The sequence below is a fragment of the Oryctolagus cuniculus genome, chromosome 7, assembly GCF_964237555.1.
Source record: "Oryctolagus cuniculus chromosome 7, mOryCun1.1, whole genome shotgun sequence".
Classification (NCBI taxonomy): Eukaryota; Metazoa; Chordata; class Mammalia; order Lagomorpha; family Leporidae; genus Oryctolagus; species Oryctolagus cuniculus.
In genome coordinates, this window is record NC_091438.1 from 20,033,271 (window position 1) to 20,057,638 (window position 24,368).

The following is a 24,368-nucleotide window of genomic DNA, read 5'->3' on the forward strand; positions in this document are numbered from 1 at the left end:
GCCCTGGCAGCAGTACAGGAGCTTGATATAATTTTTTTTTTCTACCACTATCTAGCAGTTTGACTCCAAAGGGCAGCATTTTCTTTTTTCCAATTTACATTTATCCTGTACTTATTTTTCCAATTGCTTACACATGCATCAGTATGCAGATAACAAAATCCATTCTTACCTCCCCAAAGCCTATAGTTCATCCCCCTTTTCCACCGGCACTGATAGCAAAACCTCAATAACTTGTGGAGGCTGTGCACTCTGTAACTTGCCATCCCAATTCTCACTCGATTCTGAGCAGAGAGCCCATTCCTTCACCAAAGAGGCGATCTGAAGGTCTTTCCAGCCAGGAACATCACAGGTTACACATGCAACTTCAGTTTTTCTTTTAAAGAAAGGCATTGCTTTGCATACTTGCGGATCCTGCCAACTATGCCAATTTGTGACAGTAAATTACTTTTTAGCTGTCTGCTGTGCAAAGACTTAGTTACTTTTAATCTGCAAGAAATACGCTGCAAGCCTTGTAGTGCACACTAAAATTATTTAGAGGAAAGATGGTAAAGGAGCATAGATTAACAGAATGTTGCAATAAACATGGCTCCATTGCTTTAATGATACTATAGCAAGATGGTCCACTGACCCCTGTAGGGAGGGCCTGAGGCTGGCCCCGCTTCCAGTTTCCTGAACTCTGTTTTTTAATGAATTACCTTCTTTATCAGTTTTGGAGTGACATTATTGGCCCAATGCCTTTCCCTTTAGCACTGGAAGCAAATTCCAGGAAGAGCCTTATTTTGATTTTTGACTTCTGGACAATTTTTGTACATGTCCCTGTTGCCCACATTTATAGCACCCTCATTTATCAGGCATAGCCCTCCTTGATGATTTTTGTAATGACATACCAAGCAGAGCGTCAGGTCCTGAATGTCCTGTTATTAATCCATTTTGTTAATTTCTCATTAAAGGGACTGTCACAGAACACCTCAATCACAGTAGCCAATTGATCATGTTCACGTTGTACTTAAGTTTTGTAGAATTTACAGTACTGTGGGCATCACTAGGCAATCTTCACACAGCTCCGGAGAAGGATCCATACTGAGAATTAAACATTATTAGTAATCATCACGGGCACATTTAACATTCAGCTTGACTGCATGTTCCCCCTGAAATGAAACAGCAGCAGCAGAGGCTTGCTCTGGCTCCCCCTTAAAGCCCCCAAGGACAAGGGTGGCTCATTGCCAAGATTTTAGGCAAGCAGTGCGTCCCATCTCGGGTCTTGGCCAGAGAGCCGAGACATGAAGCATGCCCACCTGTTTATCAGAAAACATTCCTTTATCCTCCTCCCTGGGAACTGGCCAGGCTCCCAAGGAGCAGGAGAAGGTCATTCGGCAGCAAAGTTTCTTGGTTACCAGAGCCAAATCTAGGTACAAGCCTCTCCATTCCAAAAATTTGTCCTTACATTTGGCCCTAGAGTTGCATTGAGAAGTAGACATAATTAACACATCATAAGAATACAATACACATTTTTCATACAAGTATACATCTAGCAATCAAACACAACAATAAAAACAGATGGGGGAGACAGTAAGAGATAAAGGACAACAAAAACAGTGACACACAGAACACAAATCACAAGCCGCGCGGCAACAGACCGAGACAAAACCGAAACTATCAGAAGGGAGCGGCAGTCTAGCCAGGCTCTCCCCTGGAAGAAAGGAAATTCCCTCTTTCCCTCCTTCCCAGACCACCACTGGAGCGTTCTCCAGGGTTGAACCAGGGGTCTCAGGACACGTCTGAAATCACAAGCCGCGCAGCAACAGACCGAGACAAAACCAAAACCAGAATTTCAGAAGGGAGCGGCCGTTTGGCCAGGCTCTCCCTTTGAAGAAGGGAAACACTCTCTTTCCCTCCTTCCCAGACCACCACTGGAGCGTCCTCCAGGGTTGGACCAGGGGCCTCACGACACGTCTGTCTCCCCTTTGGTCCAGTCAGTACTGAGCCTGTACAGGCGCCCCAGGACGGATTCCACGTCGTCCTGGCAGACAAGGACAAACAGTACAAACCACAGTTACAATAATACACAAGTAAGCAAACTTACCTCCGTCTGGCCGATGGAGTGTGGGAGTCTGGGGTCCCCCAAATCCCGGACGAGCCCCCAGATGTAGGACCCCAAAAGCGGTGTCCTCTTGTGACGACCCCAGAAACACAGACTCCGGACCAGACGATGCAATAGAACAGGAGGTAATTTATTTCATTTGTACAAATGGGCCCTCTACTGCTGCAAGCAGCAAGCAAGCGAGAGGAGCCCCGAGCAGCTATCTCACACAGCTTTTAAGGGGCAAAACCACAAAATTAACATACCATAGGGTGGCGTAAGTTTATTGGGTAACTACAATGGGAGGAGGTCCTCGAGGAGGAGGAGAGAACAGAAACGGGGGCTACGTGCCCTACGTGTCTAAGCTTGCACAAGGGGAGGGGGTCCTTGAAGAGCAGAAAGGGGTGGCTACATGCCCTACGTGCCTCACGGTTTCTTTGTTAAGCTTGAACAAGCACAGGGGAGGGGGCTTAGGTGCATACCAGGATGTTCTGTCCTTATCTCTGGGTAGTAGCCCTTATCTCTGGGTAGTAGCCCTTATCTCTGGCTAGTAGCTATCTGCTTTCTCTGTGAACTTAGTTTACTCCCCATTTCCCAGGGCTGTTTTATTAAGGCCATTTTATGGCGGCTCTCGGCTGCTCCTTTCACCCTCAATATGATGTGTTTCCTATTTTCCAGTTTCAGAAATCTGTGTACCATTAAGTGTGCAGATGTAGAAAGAGTATTCTAAAAGTTTATGGGAAATCGGTATTCTGAGAAAAGCTGTGCTTGAATTTCAAATTTCTGGCACCAAACTAAATTTATCTTTTAATTACATTTTCCATGAAATTTTTGAATTCCCCTCATAAATGTTCATGTCACAACAAAGTATAGACATCAGCTGGTGGGTTTTAGAGACAAGTGAGGAGGAGTACAAAAGAATGTTTGGCAAGAAGATAGAAGGATAGCAAAAGGTTTTTTTGAGGTTTGTTTATTTGAAAGGTGGAGGGAGGGAGGGAGGGAGAGAGAGAGAGAGAGAGAGAGAGAGAGATGAGCCTGAGATCTTCTATTAACTAGTTCAATCCCCAAATACTTGTAACAGCCAGGGCAAAGTCAGGAGCCAGGAATTCCATTCACATCTCCTACACAGGTGGCAGGGGCCCAAGCACTTGGGCCATCTTTTGCTGCTTTCCCAGGTACATTAGCAGGGAGCTGGATCAGAAGTGCAGCAGCCAGGACTTGAACTGGTGCTCTAATATGGGAAGGCTGCATGACAAGTAGAGGCTTAACCTGCTTCACTGCAACAGGTCCCACTGGCATGGGGGACGTTTAGAGCTACAGTGGCCTGTGCCAAAAGCCTGCTTTGGATCCCACACCTTCCAGCTGAAGGCTCTGGTGATGCAATCTTTATGACCTCTTTCACTAGGGTCTCTAAGCCTTCAGCCCTCACTTCTAGGAGTCCAGGTGCTATTGCCATGCTGTGCCCACTCCCTGGACTGTTGTATCAGGAATTCTCAGAGGCAGTGAGTTGGGAATGTAGTTTTGGTCAAAGCCTCTTGAGTAGATTTCTACCTCCACAACATCTCCTTTCCCATGTAACTCTCAGGTCTGCACTGGCAGCCACTATCTTGATGATGTTCTAGATTCCGGCACGATTTATATTTCTGGAGCCACACTAAGTACTGGACACCAATCCCAGACTCCTCATGCTAGTGTGTTAATCAATTACTCATATTTTGCACAACGAATAAAAGACGGCAGAAATCACTCCTGTGATTCCGTTGTAGACCACGTGATCATTTGCTCTTAAAAACCATCTTCCATGGGAACTGAAATTCTAACCTGAAAGCACTTGGTTGATACATTCTGATCTGTGTTTAGAATTAATACTGGCTGGCGCTGCGGCTCAATCGGCTAATCCTCCACCTAGCGGCACCAGCACACAGGGTTCTAGTCCCGGTCAGGGCGCCGGATTCTGTCCCAGTTGCCCCTCTTCCAGGCCAGCTCTCTGCTGTGGCCCGGGAGTGCAATGGAGGATGGCCCAAGTGCTTGGGCCCTACACCCCATGGGAGACCAGGAGAAGCACCTGGCTCCTGCCTTCGGATCAACGCGGTGCGCTGGCCGCACCAGCCGCGGCGGCCATTGGAGGGTGAACCAACACCAAAAGGAAGACCTTTCTCTCTGTCTCTCTCTCTCACTATCCACTCTGCCTGTCAAAAAAAAAAAAAAAAAAAAAAGGAATTAATACTAACTACTAACGTAGAGCAAACAATTTAGTAAAAGGAGCCTTGGATTTTTAATGTGCGAAGCAGAAGTCTGTAAGTCCTTTCTTCTCCACACTCATAAAACCGCCAGTGGCGTAATTCTGGATTCCAGTAGAGGGCAAACTTAGACTTGCAGTTTTCTAGGTATTTGAACTATACCAGGAAGACAGTCTTTATGTTTAAAACAATGTTTCCTCTAACTGTTCACTACTACTTAAAAGCTAAATCTGCATTAATCACACCCATCATTAAATTACTTGTTAAACCATTTTGTTAAAAAATTACATCACAAATGAAGAGAACTAACAAATAAGGCTGTATTAGACAGAAATAAAGTCTTCTTCCATTGATAAACCTCTGGATTCATTAATAGTACACCTCCTCACAATTTGTCTTCTACACACACAAGAGTGAAGGGCACTTTAGCTGAGACAAAGGCTCTCTCCTTTTCTTCTTTGCTTTCTTTTATCTTAATCCTAATGCCATTACCCAAAGGCCACTATGGGTTGCTGGGATACTAAACAGAGAACCTGATAATTGTTCTTCTTCTTCTTATTGTTATTATTTATTACAGAATGAAAATACTTCCCTAAGTAATCAAACCTGATATGTAGCATTAAAATATAGCTACTTATTTCAAGTTGGTTCATGTGTGTTTGCCTTGTTGTTTCTCTATTTGGAAAAAAAAAACACTCCTTTCCCCTTGTTTATTTATTCAACATTTACTTAATAGACAAATGTGCTAAGAAATGATTAAAATTCAGAAGTTTCAGTAATGCAGCTTGTCAACAGATCATCCTAAAATAGTTCTTACATGTATTGTTGAATGTCAGTTTGCCAGACTGAGAAATCGAGATAAAAAGAGATGTTCTGGCTATCTCATTGTTTCCAAAAGCAAACTGGGTATTTGTGAAGTGCTCTGATGCAGCCATGTGAATTCCTGCTACGAGAGACGAGAGACGTGCTCCTGAGCGCTTCACGTTATCCTACTATCTAACCTTTAGAAGAAACCCACAGTCACTGTGCTCTGTATTTCACATGTAAATAAACCATGACTCAGGAAATTTTCGCTGAAGAAAGGATTTCCCAGAAGAGTTAGGTGTATTGCTCAAGATCTACAGCATTATTGACAATAATATTAATATTATTATGTAATATTATCAATATTAATACAATTGACAATAATATTAATAATAATAAAGAGATTACTGTGACTGTTCTCAGTATCCTTAGACTCTGAGATGATGGAATATACTCACATTATTAATCAACAAGTTGAGAGTTAAAGTACAAGGCAAAAATACAATAGGTGTCTAAGACAATACAACACATGGTTTAGAAGTCTTTGTACAAAAAAGGGTGAACTGTTTTCAAAGAATATAAGTAGGAAAGAGGAATGTGTCCTGTGGCCCAGCTGGCAGAAAACACATGAGCCAAAGCATTAGATGGGAATGCTGCATACATATTTAGTCTCATGGATTTATTTGGGATCATGTGTAAGACAGGTAGCACACCAGGTATGTAACATGAAAAGATTTCAGAGCCAGACTCATAGATTGGATCCCTTCCCCTTTCTCCTGGATGTATTTTACCTTAATTCTTAGGAATTTTTGCATATAAAATATACTCCTCCATACACAAAAGGAAGATTGATTTTTGGATATAACACGTATAAAATGAATAGACATGAATAGAATGGGGTGATGAAGGAATGGGATAGGGATACCACGAGATTATTTTCATCAACAACTTGTGAATGTTAACGAATCTGCGTTTGGAATCGGATGCTCATTCACTGAAGCACCTTTAAGATATTAATATTTAGGATATCATTAAATACGTATTTCCATGTTGCCATGAAAGATACCAGACCTCAGTCAGAAGAACCATGTAGCCAAAATCCTTAGCCATGTGTTGAAGATGAGTGAGACATTTGTCACACAAGGCAAACAAAAATGAAACAAACCTTAGATTTGTCACACTGACAAGTAAATACATCCCCATAGTTCTGTCCTACATGTGAATCTCCAGGAACACAAGTGGAGATGCATTAGGAATAAGACGATTCTGTAGTGGACCATCTCCTTGCCCCAAGGTTATAATGTGATTCTTGGAAATGGAAGAACTAAAATTAGTTAAAAAAGACTGTAAGTTGAAGTTATGTATGTTTTGATTTGTATATTATGTTTGGAATAATAATCAGATGCTTTGAGAAAAAAATCAATCACTTCTCTAGGATATGATGACTTCTAACTATCACATGTCCCATATTTCTGTGGTGTACTGTGGTCAAATTTAATTTGACACTGAGCCATATATTCTTGATTTATTTATGTTTTCCTAGTTCCTGTTGAAATTCTCTATGATAGTAAATGATACACCTAAAGACTTGGGAGCAGGCAGGCTCACTAGGCAAGAACATCCCACTTGCTCACAAAAAAGTAACTTCTGAAAATTGTTGAGGTATATGAACTGGATTAATGCTTTGTTTTTATAAAATGCACACATATCAACATCAGACTCAGTTCAAAAACAGAAGTATACTAAGTCGCTGATTGCTGTGCTGACATACCCTACCAGAGTGCCAGTTCAAGTCCTGGCTGCTCCACTCCTAATCCAGTTCCCTGCTAAAGCCGTTGGGAGAGCAGTGGAGAATGGTCCAAGTACTGGGGTCCCTGGATGGAATTCCAAGGCTCCTGGCTTCAGTCTGGCCTAGTCTCAGCCACTGTGGCCATTCAGGGAGTGAATCAGTAGATCGTCAATCTTCCTCTATCTCTGTGACTTTCAAATAAATAAAAACGAACATAAAATTTTAAAAAGAAAGGAATTTAAACATGGTTGTTGTAGATAAGAAGATAAAGCTGAAATTTGTGGTTGGCTAGCTTTTATTGGTACATCTCTAGTTTTGGTTATATTTGCAGCGCTAGGTTGAAGACTGCAGAGAAGGAATAGATAATATATACTGATATTCACGCACAAATACCTGCACACCTCTCTCATCTTTGTTGGTACCATTATCTTGCAACTGTAGCATCCTAAAATAGCCTTCTGAATAGTCTTTCTGTTTCTGTCCTTGTCCTCTGGAATCCATTCTCCAGACAGCAACAAGAATGACCTTTATGAAAACATAAATCAGACCACCACGCATCTGCCTCAATTTTCTCAGCAGCTTCCCGCTCTCTGAGAATAAAATGCTCGTTTCTCTGAGGTCTCAAATGGCCTGGTCCTGCCCACCTCAGCACCCTCATCTCTGACCATTATCTCTCCTCCTCTCCAGTCTCTGACCTCAGGGTTGGGAAATGATGCCACACAGGCCAAACGCAGCTCACTGCCTACTCTGTACAGCCTGTGTGCTAAGAACGCTATTTATGGTATCCAATGGTTAAAAAAAAAAACAAAAGAATATGATTTTGTGATACATGAAAAGTATGTGAAATGTCAATTTTGCAAGAATAAATTTCTTGGATCGTGGTCATGCTCAAGGTGTGTAGCTGCATCTGTCTCACCAAGGCAAGGTGGAGTAGATGTGGCATGGATCGCATGGGCCACAAAGCCAAACTTAGTTATGCCCTTTCCCGTTTACAGAAAATATTCACTAAGCCCCACTATGGGCGAATCGTCCTCATCTGCATTCCTCCTTCTAATGCAGTTTCTTCATGACCCAGGCCTCAGGTTTCACGTCTCTGTTAATGCTTCTGGGAGGCCTTGGCTGGCCACCTGTCTCTCAGTTACACACTGCTACCTCTCCTTATGGATCTCCTTTACAGATCATATGGCGATGCGGAACTGCCTTCTGAAATGTTTCTTTCCTCCACTGAACTCCATGAAGGTAGGGGTTTTGTTTGCTACTGTGATTGCTGCATTCCTTGCTCTTATATGTGGTGCTCAGTCCTTAATATGGATCTATTGAATCTGAATGCAGGGTGTTAGTGCAGTGTTATACAGCAGGCAAGAGTAAAATTGGTGAAATTGCACCTCCATCAATTTTGGAGCTGTGTTTCAGATTGTTTTCAGGTTTTTTTTTTTTTTTTTTAGATTTTATTTTATTTATTTGAAAGGCAGAATGAGAAAGAGAGAGAAAGATGGACACACACACACACATACAGAGAGAGAGAGAGAGAGAGAGAGAGATCTTCCATCTGTTGGTTCACTCCACAAATGTCCACAATGACTAGGCCTGGGCCAGACTGAAGTCAGAAGCCAGGAGCTTCTGGGTCTCCCACTTGGGTGCCAGGGCCCAAGCACTTGGGCCATCTTCCTGTGCTTTCCCAGGTGCAATAGCAGGGAGCTGGATTGGAAGTGGAGCAGCCAAGACTCAAACTGGTGCCCACATAGGATGCTGGCATCACAAGTGGTGGCTTTACCTGCTATGCCACAACCCTGGCCCCAGATGGCTTTTAGTTTAACTGAATTCATTCTATGACAATTTAGCTTTTCTCTAATGTGATCTACAACATTGTAGAAAGAATGTTAAGTCTAAATAAAAATGTGTGTGGACATTCAGTGAATCAAGGAAACACAAAACAGCTTGATTAGAAATGCTAATCAATTCAATGTCTCATGGAAACAAGTCAGTATTTAATTAAATGACATACACTATCTTGCTTAGGTTTTTTGCTGAAATATGAAAATGTATCATACTCCATCATTTTATCCTGATGCAATACTGTTTTTTTAAAGATCTATTTATTTATTTGAGAGGCAGAGTTACAGACAGAGAGAGGGAGAGACAGAGAGGTCTTCAATCTGTTGGATCTCTCCTCAAATGGTTGCAATGGCTGGAGCTTGGCCGATCTGAAGCCAGGAGCTAGAAACTTCCTGTGGGTCTCCCACGTAGGTGCAGGGGCCCAAGCACTTGGATCATCTTCCACTGCTTTCCCAGACCATCAGCAGAGAGCTGGATTGGAAGTGGAGTAGCCAGGACTCGAATCCACACCAGCTAGGATACCAGCACCACAGGCAGAGGCTTAACATGCTATGACACAGTGGCATCCCCAATACTGTTTCTTAAGTCATGAGCCCATCCAATTTGGACTGAGATAACAAGCTACCCAAGTGGCCAGCATTGTGGTGACTGGGTTAAACCACTGTCTGTGCTGCTAGCATCCCATATGGGTGCTGGCTTGAGTCCCAACTACTCCACTTTCAATCCAGCTTCTTGCTAATGCACCTGGGAAAGCAGCAGAAGATGACCCAAGAGGTTGGGACTTGCACCCGCATGGGAGACCCAGAAGGAGTTTCAGGCTCCTGGTTTCCACCTGGCCCAGGCCCAGCTATTGTGGCCATTTGGTGACTGAACCAGCAGATGGAAGATTTCTCTCTCTTTCTCCCTCTCCCTCTTTTCACACCTTTACCTTTCACACCTTTACCTTCTGAAACAAATAACTCTTTAAAACAAAACATGCTACCCATGATGAATACATTCAATACTATACATACCAATCCTCAAAAATCATCATTCCTAGGCATAAGCACAATAACTGTTATCTGATTTTGAAACCAACAAGGTGCTTCAGACCTACTCTTTGTCTTAGTTAACTCCTTTCTAGCCTCTGTTGCACGATTTTCTAAAGCAAATAGTTTACCAAAGACTGACTGATGTATGTAGATCCAATTGCTCTTGGAAACTCAATAAAACTTGCAAGATTTTCAAGAACATCAATCAGACTAGTCAGACTACTGTTAACTCATGCCTATCACTGTTTTATTAAAATAAAATGTGTGCACAGATTAATTTTATGAGAGAGAATGATTTAACACTAGATATTCTTTTAGTATCTTTTCTATGATAAGACATAAAAATCCAGAGGCTGAAGCTATGAAATCTTTCCAACCTCATCTCCGAGTGGAATGAGATATTCTCCCTCAGTTGTTTACTTCTCTGAAGGCTCTTGGCTAGCAGCTAGAACTGCTATTGATGGTGAGTTAATATAATTGAAAGGGATTTACACAGTTTAATACATGATTAAACCTGTAACCAGGAGACAAGTGCACTATCATTGAGCCCAAATCTATTTTCCTTGTTCTATTTCGGTTTTCTATAAACATAATGAAATGAAGCTCAAGTTACAAAATATAATTCTGTGCCCAAATTACCATCTCAGATGAAATGTCTACTTCCCTTCTTGTGGACTTCTGATGGCAAAGCACACAGTATTACTGAGAACATTTGGTTGCCTTGGATAGGGAGCATGCTCCTTGAAGCTATAATAAGTGGTGTCTGCTGTCTATGTTTAAGGTTACATGTAAAAAACGTCCCCAAGCAATCTGTGCACGTCTGATTTGCTCACTTCCTGCTCCATCCAGGCAGTGATGTTAGTTTTCTCATTGCTGTATTCTCAGTGCCCTGAAGGCTGTTTTTCATATGCTAGAAGCTCCATAAATGTTTTGTGGAAGGAATGCACAGTGGAATGAAGAAAGAAATCTGGAGATACTAAATATCAAAGGAAAGAGAGGGAGAGAGAAATAAAAACAAGACACAAAATTATGCAGACCTAAAAACCACAGAATACAACATTGCTTTACCAAAGACTTTGCGCCTTTTTAAGACACACACACACACATTACATGCATACACATGTAATATGTGCGTGTGCACACATACAGACACTACACGAACACCTTGTTTGAGAGTCCCCTGCCTCCCAAGTTGCAAAACATATATTGTTATACTGCTGCTTATGGTCCTGCATTTTTGCTTAACCACATATTCATGAAGATAACATCGATAAAAGAAAAATGTACAACCATAATGTATTTGCATAACTGCACCACAAACTCAAAACGATTGGAAAGAAACCTAAGAAACTATAAATATCAGAATAAATATATTCCAATGCTCCATGTAACCTGTATTAGAATTATCCCCAAGTCTAGATTTTTATGTTTTGAATTAAATCTAGCTTTAATATTATTTCCAACCATGTATTTTAAATATTATATATTTTCAAGATCATTTCTCCCTTTAGAGCCTTTAGGTAATGCATTTCAATTATGAAAGTGATAAATTCACATAATAAAATTTGCAAATAATACAGTAAGGCAAAAATGGAAAGAAAATTCCAAACTTTTTCTGAATTTTTAGCCCCACCCACCCCTTCTGGAAAATTCTCATATATACACAAACACGTATTCACATGTATCTTTTACTTATAAATATACCCTCAGATTGAATATAATTCCTTTTCTAATGGAAAGCCTTAAACCAGTCACGTCCACTAATGTAATAATGATGTCATCTCTGATTTTCCTTTTCATTCATTGATTCATGGCATATGCTTTTTAAAAACTTACTTTACTATAACTTTAGATTCACAAGACACTGAAGCAATAGCACAGTTTTCTCTAATTTTACATCTTGTCTAATTATGGCATGATTTTTTAAACTTTTATTTAATAAATATAAATTTCCAAAGTACAACTTTTGGATTATAGTGGCTTTTTTCCCCCATAACCTCCCTCCCACCCGAAACCATCCCATCTCCCACTCCCTCTCCCATCCCATTCTTCTTCATGATTCATATTCAATTATCTTTATATACAGAAGATCTACTTAGTATGTACTAAGTAAAGATTTCAACAGTTTGCACCCACACAGAACACACAAAGTATAGAGTACTGTTTGAGGACTAGTTATACTGTTAATTCACATAGTATAACACATTAAGGACAGAGATCCTACATGGGGAGTAGGTACACAGTGACTCCCGTTGTTGATTTAACAATTGACACTCTTATTTATAACATCAGTAATCACCCTAGGCTCTTGTCATGAGTTGCCAAGGCTATGGAAGCCTTTTGAGTTCTCCAACTCTGATCTTATTTAGACAAGCTCATAGTCAAAGTGTAAGTTCTCTCCTCCCTTCAGAGAAAGGTACCTCCTTCTTTGATGGCCCGTTCTTTCCACTGGGATCTCACTCACAGAGATCTTTCATTTAGTTTTTTTTTTTTTTTTTTTTTTTTTTTCCCCACGGTGTCTTGGCTTTCCATGTCTGAGAAACTCTCATGGGCTTTTTATATGGCATGATATTAAAAACAGACATTTAACATTGGTACAGCATGTGTGTGTAGTTTTATGGCATTTTATCCCATGTGTAGTTTCTGTAACAGTGACCACCATCAGGACACAAAGCTGTTTCATCATCGTGGCCATCTGTCTCCTATCACACATGTGCTGGCAGACCCTCTCCCCACCCTCACCACCTTTGGGCACTGTGCTCTAATCTTGCCTTGAATTTTGTATTGTGGCAGGCCCTCTCAGACAACTGTGCTGGCCGAGGAGGTGCTACTGGTAGATGGAGGGCAGAGCCCACTTCTGCACAGGGCTTTGGTTGACATCAAGTGAAAGGATTTCTTGCTGTCACTGGGTGAATTGAGATTCAGGCTTGTCCTCCTTGCCTCCACTGCAGTGAACACTGCCCAGTGCTCCTCCTCCTGTGGTCTCCACTACACACTGGGGTTGGGATGAGCGGGGCTTCTTGCTATGCCAGGTGGAGGTGGGAGTCCACCCCTCCACAGGGTCAGTGTTATTGGAGTACAACGGCCACTGCCTTGATAGGCTGCCTCTTTACTTGTCTTGGGTTAGAGAGAATAGTGATTTTTTTTAAAGTATATTTGCTTGCACTCATTGGGGTTCCCAGTTTGTGAGTATCTCATTACCTAGTCTGAAAGAAACAAGTATAAGAAAAAAAAAAACAAAGGCCAAGGCACTCATCACTGGTTTATTCCTCTGGTCTTGAGGTTCCCAGCTGGTCAGCCTCCCTCACCCCTCCTTTCAGGATCTGGCTCGGCTTAAGTATAAATATTTAGGAATTTTTGTGCACTTTGTAGGATGTGTATGGAAAAGTATGACTACGCCATCTTTCCCCAAAACAGAAGTATGAAGTATGAGATAATTTTAAACTCATTTTGTTGTGTGCGTGTGAGTTTCTTCTTGGTACTTTGAATATTTCTGTAGATTGTTGTTTTTTTTCTGGAAAATGTTAATATTATAATAACAATATTCATTGTTGTTGTATTTTTTCTAAAAGATGAGACAGTTACCACATTTATATTCTGTCACCTTCTAGCAGTAAGAAACTTCTTAGTATGTTATCATTTAAGCATTTAACCTTTTCTTTCATGGCTCTCAATTTTTTCTTTTCAAACTTGGTCTTCAACATTTGCTGGCTATATATTTCCCAGGAAACTCTGTAAAAGCTGCTCATTTTAATTCTATTTTTAGCATTGCATGTATTTTTGAAATACCTAGAGATAACACTTTTGAAGAAATGAGTTAAGTGTTCTTTTAACACATATATAAACTCCATATTTTGTGTAGTATATGGCATGTATACTGAACATAATTTTATTGAAATATGGTAATTTTGCATATTTTAAGGTACACCACTGTAATTAATACAGATGTAAAATGACTAATGTCCCAGCAGTAGATGGCATTTCATCTCCTTAAATACTTATTATTCCTCTGTGTTGGGAAACTTCAAACTCCTCTGTTTTAATTATTTATATTGAACATGTAATAAATTATATGAACTACAATAGCCCTACTGTGCTGTAGAACATGAGAACTTATTACCACCGTGTAACTGTGAAAATATATTAATCAAAGTCAGCAGAGATCCAAATTCATGGCTATAGATAACACACTGGGCTTCTTAATCAACTTCTCTCTCCTATCATATGTGGCATTTGGAAGCCAAACTGATGTTTCTATATGCAGAATAGAGACACAGGAGCTTCTAGGTGAATTTTTAATGATGACAATACTTAGACCCTTTTCAGCCGAGTATAGAAAGCAAATTTATTATGTAGCAGCTGAAGTATATTATCAGAAACATTTTATATCTAATCATTACCAGTAATAGAGTTGCTTAGAATCTATATGCAAGCAACAGGAAACAGCAAATCATTAAAATGTCTCAGATAAAATTAAGCAAATAAAAGAGGCTGAAGGACACAGAAGACCATGCCTTAGCTGATATAGTTGCCATTGAAATTAGTATATTGTGCAGAATCACAAAAAAGGTAGAATCATTTTCTATTTCTAAAGAAACTCAAAATAATTCGGCTAACAAGTTCCATCCCATAATATATGTTCAATTATGTTAAGAACCTTTCTCTATTATCTCTCCACCTGCTGGGCTTATTCCCAAACTGACTTTGCTATATTTTCCTTTAGTTTGAAATACCCAACATCCAATTTCCCATCTATTCAAACCCCATACAACTCCTGAGGCTTTCTCTTCATTGAAGATCGTCCTGGCAGTTCAATTTCCCAGTGATATTTTCAGCTGGGTACTCTGATCACATTGAACACTTGATGTGTGTGACTACTTTCTCTTTGCTACCTTCATAGGTATACAACCTCCTAAGAGGATTGTGTGGGGTTATTTGTATTTTTTTCACAGTACTAGGCATGCATGTTTAAAAGTTTCAACAGATTGGCGACATTGTTTTTTAAAATAAAGATGATGCCATTCAGCTAACGTGTACTGGTTCCCTGCTGCAGACCTGACAGACAATTAAACACAGGAGATAGAAAAATCAGCAAGATACAATTTATGCATCCCTCGGGGGCATTGTTTGGTTGAACTGGGGGAGGGCAATCAGGTACAATCAAATGTGGTATGTTTGTGCACAAATTCTATTCTCCTATTTCATCAAACTGCTTCAGTAGAATCCTAAGAATGTTGAGAGAAGTTTTAAGAGAAATCAGGGAGGATGTGAGGTCAGATGTTTGGCACAGAAGTTAACATATAGCTTAGGAATTTGCATCCCATATCAGACAGTCTGGGTTCAAATCCTAGCTAAGTTTAAACAGGTGCAGATATAGGAACAGAGTGGTAAGCAGTATTTATACCTATAGTGGAGTGCTTTTTTTTTTCACAGTAGTTTTAAATTTACAAAATAAAAATTGCGAAGTAGTGCAAAGAGTTACCATATAAACCACATCTGGTTTCCCCTATTATCATCATATATTAGTAGGATATGTTTGTCACGGTTAATGAACCCACATTCAGTTTCTCCAGTTTTATTCGTCCAAACTTCCACTAGCCCCTCAACCCTCCAAGCTTCTAATAACCACAGTTCTATGTTCAGGTTGAGTTTTGTTGTTGTTTTTGTTTGTTCTTAGCTCCTGCATATGAAGGAGAACAAGCAGTATTTGCCTCTCTGTGTCTGACTTATTTCAATTAACAAGATATCTTCCACATCCATCCATTTTGTTGCAAGTGATAGATTTCATTCCTTTTTATGGCTAAATAATGTTCCATTTTGAGTATATACCACATTTTCATTACCCATCTATCTGATGAGTGATACCTTGGTTGATTCCATATCTTGGCTATTGGGAAAAGCACTGCCATAAACATGATGGAGCAGGTATCTTTATTCCATGTCTTTTGGATATTTTTCTGGATAATACATCATTTCTATTTCTAGTTTTTCAAGAAATCCCCATAGTGTTTTCCACAGTGGCTGCACTAATTCATATTTCCACCAACAGTGTATGAGTTCTGCGTTCTCTACATCCTCACTTTGTCTTTTGATTAATAGCCATTGTGACAGAGTTTAATGATATCTCATTGTGCTTTCGATTTGCATTTCCCTCATGGCTAATGATATTGAGCATTTCTCCATATATCTGTTGGACATTTGGGTATCTTTTCAGAACTAGCCATACAGGATGATTGCTCATTTTTGTAACTAGATTGATTACTTTTTGTAGTTAATTTTGGAGTTCTTGCCTGTGCTTTGGGCATCTCCTCCAAGAAACCATTGCCTACACCAATGTCTTGAAGGCCTTGCTCACTGGAGACTCAAGAGAAAAATTGCAGCATGCATGCCTACAGATTACTGAATAAGTGACATTGACCATTTTAGACAGTAAACTTCTAGTGTAGTACAAGTCATTATGAGGGCCGCCACCTGCAGTGTCAGCATTCCATATGGATGCCGGTTTGAGTCCCTGCTGCTTCATTTCCCATTCAGCTCTCTACTATGACCTGGGAAAGCAGTAGAAGATGGCCCAAGTCCTTGGGTCCCTGCACCCATGCGGGGTATGCTCCTGGCTCCTGCCTTCTAATTAGCTCAGCTCTGGCCATTGTGGCCATTTAGGGAGTGAACCAGCAGATGGAAGCCCCCCCCTCCTCTCTGCTTGACCTCTCAAATAAACAAACAAACAAATAAATAAATAAACAAATAAAAATCTTTTAAAATAAGAAAATTGAATTTCTTCCTTGATTTCTTAGCAAGATCATTACTGGTGTATAAAAATGCTACTTTTTGTATTGGTTTTGTATTCTGAAACTTTACTGAATTTATCCATTTTCAGAGCTTTTTGGTAGAGTGTTTAGGCTTTTCCATGCATAAAAACATGTTATCTGTGGGGCTGGTGCTGTGGCATAGCAGGAAAAGCTGCTGCCTTCAGTGCCAGCATCCTGTAAGGGCACCGGTTCATGTCCTGGCTGCCCCACTTCCAATCCAGCTCTCTAAAAAGGCCTGGGAAAGCAGTAGAAGATGGCCCCAGTCCTTGGGCCCCTGCACTCATGTGGGAGACCTGGAAGAAGCTCCTGGCTCCTAGCACCTGGCTTCGGATTCGCCCAGCTCCAGCCATTGTGGCCAGTTGGAGAGTGAACCAACAGATGGAAGACCTTTATCTCTTTCTCTTCCTCTCCTTCTGTTTCTGTGCAACTCTTTCAAATAGATAATGAATAAATCTTTAAAAAAACATGTTATCTGCAAACATGGATATTTTGATTTCCTCCTTTCCACTGTGGATGCCCTTTCTTTCTTTCTCTTCCCTAATTGCTCTTGCCAAGAAATCTAATACTGCATTAAATAAGAGTGGTGAAAGTGAGCCGCTTTGTTTTGTTCCAGATCTGAGGGGAAATGCATTCAGCTTTTCTCCACACAGTATGATAATGACTGTGGGTTTGTCTTTTATAGCTTTTATACTTTTGATGTATGTGCTTTCTATGTCTAATTTGTTGAGAGATTTATTAACAAGGGATGTTGAATCTTATCATAATTGGGTTATTTTTTTTTCACATTTACTGAGATCATATGGTTTTTGTCCTTTATTCTGTTGAAGTAGTTTATGACATTTATTGACTTGAAATTGTTGAACTAACCTTGCATCCCCGGGATAAATACAAGTTCATCAAGGTTTATGATCTTTCTGATATAGTGTTGATTTGATATGCTAATATTTTGTTGAAATTTTTTTGCATTGATATTCATCAAGTATGTTGGTCTACAGTACTCTACAGTGCTACATCTTGGGTTTTGATATCAGAATAATGCCGGCCTCATAAAATAAAGTTTGGTAGAGGCTGGAGTTCTGGCCTAGCAGGTTAAGCCACCGCTTGCAGTGCAGTGCTGTCATCCCGTATGGGCACTGGTTTTAGTCCTGGCTGCTCCCTTCTGGTCCAGCTCCCTGCTAATGGCCTGGGACAGCAACATAAGATTGCCAGAGTGCTTGGGCCCCTGCAGCCATGTGGGAGACCTGGAAGAAACTCCTGGCTCCTGGCTTCAGCTTGGCCCAGCCTGTCTTTGTGGCCATTTGGGAAGTGAACCAGTGGATGGAAGACCTCTTTCTTTCTCCCTGTCTCTCCTTCTCTCTCTGTAACTCTGCCTTTCAAATAAATAAGTCTTTAAAAAAAAAAAGGTCAGTGGAGTTCCTTCCTTTTCCATATTCTATAATAGTTTGAAAAAGTATTAAGTTCCCGTTTAAATGTTTTATAGAATTCACTTGTAAAGCCATCAGATCTCAGACTTCTTTGATGAGACTTTTAATTAATTCCAGAGAACTTTTTGAATACTCATAAGCAATATTTTTAAATATTTATTTATTTATTTGAAAGAGTTAGAGAGAGGAAGAGACACACAGAGAGATATTCCCCAAGTAGCCACAATGGCCAGGACTGAGCCCGGCTGAGTTTCAAAAGCTGTGTATTGTCATACGAGATGTACCACAACCGAAAGATCAAACACTTCCATATCTCCCAAAAGGTCCGACAGGCTCCTTGGAATGAGTTCTCTTCTCTAAATCCCACTTATAACATATTCTGGAAAAGGCAAAACTATATGACAGTGGAAATTAGTGGCTCCCAAGGTCTGGTAATTTTGTTTTGTGTCAATTGTCTTGTAGCTACAGGTTGGGGGGTGGGAAGATTGGCAGAGGAAAACACTAGGTAAAAAATAAAATGTAGCCAGTGCCTACCTCAGCTCCTGGCTCCTCCCTTGAGATCTCCCACCAGGTGTACCTACAGCCTGAATTGGCAAAAGCAGGGAGGCAAAAGGCCCATGGGGAGGATGGAACCCAGTGAAACTACTGTGATTGAAAGAAATGAAGCTAGTGACTGAGCAAGACTTCTTCTGGCTGCCATTTTGAGTTCTCACAGTCGTCAAAAATTTCATAGCATCGAGATTAAAGTGTCTGCAAATTAAATCTACACATTTCCACTGAAATCCAAGTTGTCATTTTTGCGAAGGTGGTATATGGCCTCTGAAGAAGAGGGTGATCGAATGATATAATTAGGAAGGGAAGCTGACTGCAAAGTGAATGGATTTCAGTGTGATTGCTAGGAATTATTAAATTCAGGCTCTCACAGAATACTTCATTTTGAAAAACCTTTGAAAAGGCACTTAAATGAAGCTTTCCTAAAGACTAGGAAAAATATCATGTTAAAGATATATTTTAACATAGTATGCCTAAGATTGTGTTAAGCTCCTCAGAAAACCCGATATTATTTAAGTGATCCATAAATGGTGATTTCCTTGAAATGTTAAGTGGAAAAAAGTACTCAATCCACAAAAGAACACTATAATTTATATTTTCTTACTTGGAAATAGTTCTAGCTTGAAATGTCTTTTTTGTTGTTGTTAGATTAGTTAAATGCAAACAAATAAGTAAATACTATTATTTCCATGTACCACAGTAGGTAGTTTAAACATTTTTATCATAATGGGTATTATTATACGGATTTTATTTCTGGAATGCATTCTAAATACTAGCTGTTTAATAATCATGTATCTCTACGGTTTGTAGAAAATGGCACCTGCTTTTACATGAAAATGAAGAATTGCAGGTGCTCTGTATTGCTCTATACCTTCTATCTGAAACTTTTTTACAATAAAATGAATTAGTTTAATTTCCCAGTCTTCCCTAGAAATAGCTCACTTAGACAAATAACTGAGTGAAAAACTGAAGTTCAGGGAAGAAATGATACAGAATATTATAAGGGCAGTCAGTAATCAGGCCATAAAGTAACCTGATGAATCACATAGGAAATTAATTGGGAAGACTGTGGGACTTCAAAAAGTTCATGGAAACACAGAATTAAAAGGTAAGTTGCTTTAATGCAAAAAAGCCTTGGAATCCATGCATGATCTTTTTTCATAATATACATTTTCCATGATTTTTTTTGAAGACCCTGGTTCTTAGCTAATGAAAAGAAGAGCTAACGTGTTCCCCTCAAGAGGCGTGTTTTTAACAGCATCTTGCCTATATAAATTTAGCCAAAAGATAAAGACCTCAGAAACCAGAGGTTTTCTGAAGTACAAGACTTCTTCCCATCTCACAGGAACATAATCACCAGAGGTGAAATGAAAAATACTTCTTTTCTACCCCATGGCTTTGTGGTCTTTAATTATCTTTATATCAATGGGCAGCACAAGTATTATGTATCAAAACATTAGGTTGTAGGCAATGAAATGTGTATCATCTGGCAAACGAAATGCCAATGCACTGCTAATGTAACTTACATGAGATCAGACATGTAGTTAGCAATATATCTGGGATGAAAACCTAGGACCCTTGAGCCCCGGCCTAGTGATTGTCCCAGCATTAGACAAAACCAGCCATAGCTCAAAAACACCATACACATTGCTTTCACCTTCATGGCTCATCTATTTTTTGAAAATGAAATACTTTAAATTTCAAATTTCTAGACACCAAAGTGTAGACATTAATATAATTAATTAATATGAATGACAATAAATACCAAATATAGATGAAAATAGGACAATATAATTCATCATAAATAAATATACCAAAAATCAATGGTTCCTTTCTAGTTTGTTCTATGGATATTGTTTCCATAAAAGAGATTATATTTATCTACAACTTTCTATCCTGCATTTTCTCCTTAATATTATGAATTTTTAATGTAATAAATTATAAAATTGGCTCTTAGTCCTCATCTACAAATGATTATTTAAATGGATCTCTGCCTTTATATTAATTTTGACTTACTTTTTTTACCATAACTATGTTTATTATGTAATTATATGTTATCGATGCACATGAAAATAAAAATTCAAAAACAGTATTGAAAAGTAATGATAAAAATACAAATTACCTATCATCACCAGTAGCACCAAAACCAACAAGACCACCATTCTCAGTCCAAGTTGTGTTCTTCAATTAATAAATTTCTCTTTATTTTCATTCGAAAGGCAGAGTCATTGATGGAAAGAGACAGAGACAGACATACTAAGAGAGATCTTCTCTCTATTGGCTCACTCCCCAAATGACTGACACAGCTGGGGCTGGGCCACGCCAAAGCCAGGAGCAGGAACTCCAGCTGGATCTCCCACGTGGGTAGCACAGACCCAGGTACTTGAGCTATTAGCTGCTGCCTCCCAGGTGTGCATTAGCAAGACGCTGGAACTGGAAGCAGAGCCGGAACTGTAACCCAGGCACTCCTACATGGGACGCAGTATTCCCAGAAACATCTCCATCCCTGTGCCCAAAGCCCATCCTTCAGTCTGAATTCTTAAAGGCGAGTCTGGTTAATTGGTGCTGATTTCAGTTATTATGGTGGCTTCCTTCACAATCCTGGTGAAGGAGTGTTACAAGTATACCCCCACTCTGGGTCTATCAACTTCAAGTTGGCTTACAAACTGTCAGCTATAGAAAAGGAAGAGTTTCACTTACTAATGTTAGGCAGGAAGTTAGGTATGAGCTTATGTGTGTGTGACAAAGGCCTCCGGAGAAGACTTCTACGTCCAGCATATGCATCTACATCTCAAAGTTATCCCGATAATGCTTCAGGGGCAGCCCCGTGTTCCCATCCTGCCCTGCCCCCTTCTACCTGATAACCTGCCAGGGGGAGATCCCCGCCCCTTCTGCCTGACAAATCTTCCACAATCTCCCAGATGCAGCCCAGTATCTGCATTTCAAACACCCTGCTCCGGATCCCCACTCTCTAGGGGTCCTGCTCACCCTTCCTCTGAACCCAGGATGGTGCCAGCTAGGCTTCCTTCTGTCTGATACCTTCAAGGGAAAACTCAGATAGGAGCTTCTTAGTATTTACAGCCATAAAATCCTTTGTTTCAGGAGGAGATGTGTGAAGACAAAGACCCATCTCCTTAAAAAACCCTGGCCTCAACCGGACTGCGCGCTCAGCCCTCTGCCTCTCTGCTGAGCCGCCCGCCTGGCCTGGTCAGGTGTATTCTCTTTACTCAATCATGTAACCTTGCTCCTTACCCCCACCCCCCAGTTTCTCAGGCTCTGTCTGGAGGGGTGCCCATCCATCCTTACAGATGTCCCTTCCCTAATAAACCTTGCTATTTTACCTCCCACTACTCTCTGTCTCACGCCTGAATTCTTTCTTGCGCGAAGACAACAACCCTACAATTTCTCTGGTAACATTTTTGGCGACCCAGATGGGACTTTGAGAAGACATCGGAGGTCAGTATTCCTTCCCTCAAGCGGGACCAGATCTGTGGAAGTGACCGTTGAGAGTCCGGCACCCCACAGCTCTCCGAGAACCTGGAGGTCTCCCCCCCCCTCCCCCGGCCACGGCTTAGCTACAGCCAAAACTCCAGAGGGATTGTAAGGAATGGGAGGGAAATTAGGAAGGGCAGTTGGCTGAGAGCCTGGAGACCCCCTGAGCTCACTTTGGCTTCCTGGCGGCCGGACTGCGACCCGAGGACCAGGTCTCTCTCTTGGAGGGACGCCTGCTCATGCTGCCTACTGCTACGCGAGCAGGGCTTAGCTTCAGTCGAGGCTAATATTGGTCCTCCAGGTAAACTCAGACAACTAGGTAGTGGGCAATCTTGAGTGATAGGAGATTTCGAACCCCACTCAGCCCCAGACACCAGGGCCTTTCCCTGTGCTCTCTTCCAGCTGAGATTCCTAAGGGAAGGTGAGGGCAGTCGCTCACATCCTGTCCTCTGTGGCTTTCTGCCTTCCTCCTCCTCCTCCCCGGGGCTCCCTCCCCACTCTTTTGCTCTCCTCGTCTGCATACCTATACTGCTGGCCTGGAGAAAGGGAGAGGGAAATTCCACAGGTCTCTCCACTTAAAGGAAAAAGCTGTTACCTGTTAACCCTTTCCAAACTGGTAGAAAGTTTTCCGTCTTTGCAGCTTATGGCAGCCCTGGTGCGTCTTAAAGTTTTTGTGAACTATTACTGTTGCTAAGCTTTGATTGCCTGAGGACTCAATCTGGAAAGGAGCTAAAGTTAACTATCTGTTTTAATTGACTGTTTGCAGTAGTCCTGATTGATCTGGCTTTGGTTGAATTATAGGAGGTTCCCAGCACTCGTGGTCAAACGGCGCACCTACCAACCCCACGGGGGTCCTGCCAGGCCCCGGTGTGCGCAGTCTTCTGTAAATGGGGGGACCACAGCCTTTCTCTGCACTCTATTCCAGTCCATGTGGCCTGCCGCACTCAGGCAGGCAGAGCCAGATATCTCCAGGGAGAGCGCCCCCCCCCCCCAGGGCTGCTTTTTTTCCTCGCCAGGAGGGATTTCCAATTCAGTACTACTGCTGGCCTTACCTAAGGGAGGGAGAACCGTAACCCCTTAACTCTTTCCAACCTGATAGGTTTTTCTCTTTGCAGTTAATGGAAACCTAAGCAATGGGTCCATATGCTGATGAGCAGCTCTTTTCCATGCTGCTGTCCCTGACTTAGCTGATAAGAGTTTTCACGTGTCTTGAAGGTTTCGTGTTTTTCTATTTGTAGTACTGAGACTACGTTATTTGTCTGTTTTTAATGTTTGAGTGATTACCCAACTGATCAGAAATGTTCCAATTTTGGCTAAATGGTTTGACTCTCTGACAGCTTAAATTCTATACCGAGTCTTCCAACTTTGGGCTTCCAGTCGGATCCCTGGAACTCTCAAAGGATGAGACTCTAAATTTGTTAAAGTAACAGCTGCTTGAGTCAATTCAGATTATGTGAAGTGTATTAAAATGTTGTAAATGGTGTCAGATCTATGCTGTATTCATGTTTTTGCTTTCCAGCTAGAGTGGTCATATGAAAATGAGAGTAAATTCTGTGTATACAAGCCTTTATTTTGTTAACTAAAGTAAGCCAATACAGATGGGTTCAGAGAATTGAGTTTAATGCAAATGCCCTTCGGTTTTGCTCGGTTTGCTGGGTGGCTCACTTGCTCAGTTTTACATGTCTTTGATATGCTTTAAACTTGTTTCTCTTAACAATGAAGCTCTTTTCAAAGTTGTAAACATGCACTAGTGTCCCTGTTGCTGCTCAGGTGTTATCCTTATGTTACTTAAAAGCATGGGAAATGTAATTTTGACTTTTAATTCAGATAATGGTGTGGCATTCATTAATAACTGTTTTAAGTTATCTAGGCATCGGTGCTAAGTAAAACTTGGGAAAATGTATTATGTGTACTTTTAACATCTCAAATTTGATAAGAGAGACTGTTTGAGTTTGTTAGCATGTATTCTCATAGATTGTCTATACATGACAATTCAGGACTATGTAAAAGTAACTATGGGTGTAAAGTTTCGGAAGGTGTGAGCAAGTCATGAGAAGTTTTAAAATGTTTACGATTTTAAAATATTGTTTACAGAGTTGAGTGCTAATGCCAAAATTACACTGACCTAAAGTTGAAGTCTGATCTTCTATTATAACAATGGGGTTTTTTGAGAAAAAAAAAATGTGCACTAATGTTAATAAATATCTGGAAATGGTCTAAATCATAAATCTTGAAATCTGTTTTTGCAAAAACTGTAATGTCTATTTTAACAGTGTCTGCTTAATCGGTTACTCTGCCATTTCTAAAGTTA

General features: G+C 40.7%; 1 protein-coding gene across 1 annotated transcript in view; it reads right to left on the reverse strand.

Annotated features, from left to right (window-relative positions):
• Positions 1-24,368, reverse strand: part of DPP6 (dipeptidyl peptidase like 6) — a 1,252,024-nt gene that overhangs the window by 1,147,625 nt on the left and 80,031 nt on the right. The window lies entirely within an intron of this gene.